This window comes from Pterocles gutturalis, unplaced genomic scaffold, assembly GCF_000699245.1.
Source record: "Pterocles gutturalis isolate BGI_N339 unplaced genomic scaffold, ASM69924v1 scaffold4152, whole genome shotgun sequence".
NCBI classification, from domain to species: Eukaryota; Metazoa; Chordata; class Aves; order Pterocliformes; family Pteroclidae; genus Pterocles; species Pterocles gutturalis.
This window is the reverse complement of record NW_010109964.1, coordinates 361-3,473: the sequence shown is the minus strand read 5'-3', so window position 1 is coordinate 3,473 and position 3,113 is coordinate 361.

The window sequence follows — 3,113 nt, the reverse complement described above, 5'->3', positions numbered from 1 at the left end:
TTCAGGCAGTTCCTTCCTCCAGCGCAGGACAGCCTTCCTCCCCTCCATCCTCCTCCTCCAGCACCGCGTGGCCACAGGAGAAGGGGGCCAGTGCCGAGCATGCTGCGGCGGAGGAGATTCCCAAGAAGGTGCTGTCGCAGCTCCGACTACTATCAGCAAATAAACTCCCAGGCAGCTTGGGGGGGCGAGATCTCGGGCTTCCCCTTGCTCAGCAGGGACTTCTGTTCAGCTGCAGCCGGAAGGATTTTAGTCGAGAGCGCTGTGGTTATTGCTCGGAGATGACTCGTTTTTACAGCACCTGAGGATGCTCAGATGGATTGCGGGGCTGCTTTTTTAGAAGGCGACGGGATCAGAGAGTCTAACGGTAGAGTCCAGCCAAGATGAGCTCAGAGAGGAGCTGCTAAAACTCGAGGTGGTGTGGAGGGTGGGTAGGTGTGGAAAGGAAAACAGAGAGAGGCAACAGAGCAATGCAGCACTGCAGATCCACTGTTTTATTGTGGTGAGCGCTGGGCAGAGGGGACGCAAATCCCAGGCCAGGAGCACTTTGGGACAGAGCCTGCCAAGGGGAGGGACAAACACAGCAGCGCAAAGGGCTGCAGCAGCCTCCCCAAAGCCCCGGTCACTGCGGCCGGTTCCTTTCAGCAGCCGTTTCCCTGTGTCTGCTCTGGGCGTTACACCGGCGTCACCCCCGTGCCCAGACCCGCTCTGGCCCCACGCTGCACCCGGCTGCTGAGCCGCCCGTGCCCTTGGCGTTCATCCCCGCAGTGGGGACAATGGCCGGTGCTGCCTCAAGAGCCTGTGAGCCGGGAAGGTGCTGAGCTCCGGGCGGAGAAGGCCACGGTGCAGCTCACAGCGTCGGCTGCTAGGCACGGCGCAGATTTCAGCACGGAGACAAGCTGCTGCACAGGCCTCCCGCTGCACTGCAGTCAGAAACGCAGCTCCAGAGCGAGAAAGGGACTTCAGCCCCCCCGGGGGGTACGAACTCTGCACGTGGTTTTCTCTGCAAAGCATCGGAGCTGCTCTCCACACCCTCTTCCTCCGTGGGACAGAGCGCTGGGCAAAGATTTCAGCCTTCTGTGCCCGGGAACATGCAAAGCCTCCAGTTGCAGTTATTGAAAACAAACCACAAACGCTGGCTGGTTTCTGGTTGCTGGAGGAAGAGCTTGAACAATCCCCGTCTACTTGGAAAGGCAGCGCAGGGAAGACTCACCCCGAGCTCTGCTCCCTCACCTCCAGGGCTTTCAAATAAAGGCATTTCGCTCATATTGGGTTCCTGCGCACACAGGTGCGGGACGAAGCCGTTTCGTTTTGCCCGAGCGTTTCTGGAGAGGGGAGGTCAGACACTCCTATTCTGGGGAGACAGCTCATGTGGGGCTCGATGACTCCCGCCTGAGAGAGATCTCGTTAGGAGTTCATGTTGCTTAAAATGCAACTTCAATTTTCTACAATTAATGCGTGAAAAAAATTGGCTTATACTGAAAAATAGGATTTCAAGACAAATTCGGGATGGGCTTCTGTTAAATCTTTCCATTTTCACTTGCTGCTTCTTACTGACCGCTCAAGGCCAAACCGAAATCCTTTGTGAAGAGGAAAGCAGAGCAGAGAGAGACAGAAAGAATAACTTCTTGGTGTGCAGCTAAGAGGAAAAGGATCCAGGACACACCTAAGCCACTTGAAAAGAACTCAGACGCCAGTGAAAGGCCACGAAGAAAGCAGCCCAGCACAGAGGTGTGCGCAGCTGCTGTGTTACTGGGGCAGGAGGAGCAGGCGGAGGAGCAGAGCCGGCGCTGGCAGCACACCGTTGCCGCAGATCAGAGAGAAGCACGCGGCAGTATCCCGGAATCTCCTGGAAACCCCTACCAGAGAAATCCGGGTACCCCCAGCCCCGTCCCCGCCGGCTGGGATGTTGTCTGCGGAAGATCGTGAAGCTCTACCTCACACCATCCCCTGATGCCTGGCACTATTCTTTTACCAAAGGAAAGGAAGACCACTCTAAGAAGAAAAATGTGGAGACACAGAGGTTTAATGAGAGTACAGACCCATTCCATTAGCTGCATCTTAAAGGATTAACAGTTCAGCTCAGCTTTAATGAGTTTTAAACTTAAAACATTTCCTCCTCCTGCCTTTCTCAAACTTGGCTGGGATCACTCATCTCTTTAAAGACTTATGAGCACGCCAAGTTTACTCCACACGCGCCAGGGAAAGGCAGCAGGCATCTCGCTTTTGAAGTGGGAACAAGCATGTTAAGTCTTCCACTCTCCAGAACCTGAAAACACCAGAAAACATTTCTGGAAAGTTTGAGTGAAAGCTCAAAGCCTTTGAGCAGAGACCAAACTAAAGAAAAGCCACAACCTTCAAGCTCAGCCACATCATTTCCAGTTAAATTCACAATCCATGAGAGAATGCACCTCTGGATTTAAGAGAAAAACACACACAACAGTAGGAGTGTTACCTCCCTGCTGAAAAAAACCAGAACCTGAGGTAAGAAATGCCCTCACGCAGACAGGAATCCTGTTATGTGACAGCAGACACAACTTCTGAACTCCTCTAGATCAGATAAACGCCTCTGGAATCAGAGCAGAGATCTGCATTCTTCTTCTCTCTTGTATAAATGCAAGAAAACGTTGCCCCAAGGGCCGCAGGATTCCCAGAAGGATTCCCAGTGCTCCCCACACTGCACCACCTCCCTCTCCACGAGCAGCCCCCGGGGCCTTACAGCCCTGCCAGCCTTCAGCCCTGGAGACAGAGGGATCGCACCTGGGGACAATTCCCCCACAGCCCTGCACCCTGCCAGCAGTCACAGGCCCTTCATGTGGTTATTTTTGCCTTTCTTTGGTGTTGGGCAGCGGGGTTAGAGCAGCCACATCTGTTTCTCATCGTTTTCACTAACGGGATCTCGAGCACTGATAGGAAACCGTGCCTGGGTCGCAGACTCGGGGGGGATCATTCGCTCCAAACGTGCCCGTCACACACACCTTCCTCTCTCAAACGCACAAAGAATTGGTGGGGTTTTTTTAAAGTTAATAAAATCTTTCACAGATAGAGCCTGTAATTATTCAACCAGAAAGCCTTTTTATACTTTGATCTCTCAGGTTTATTTAGAAGCTCGCTGC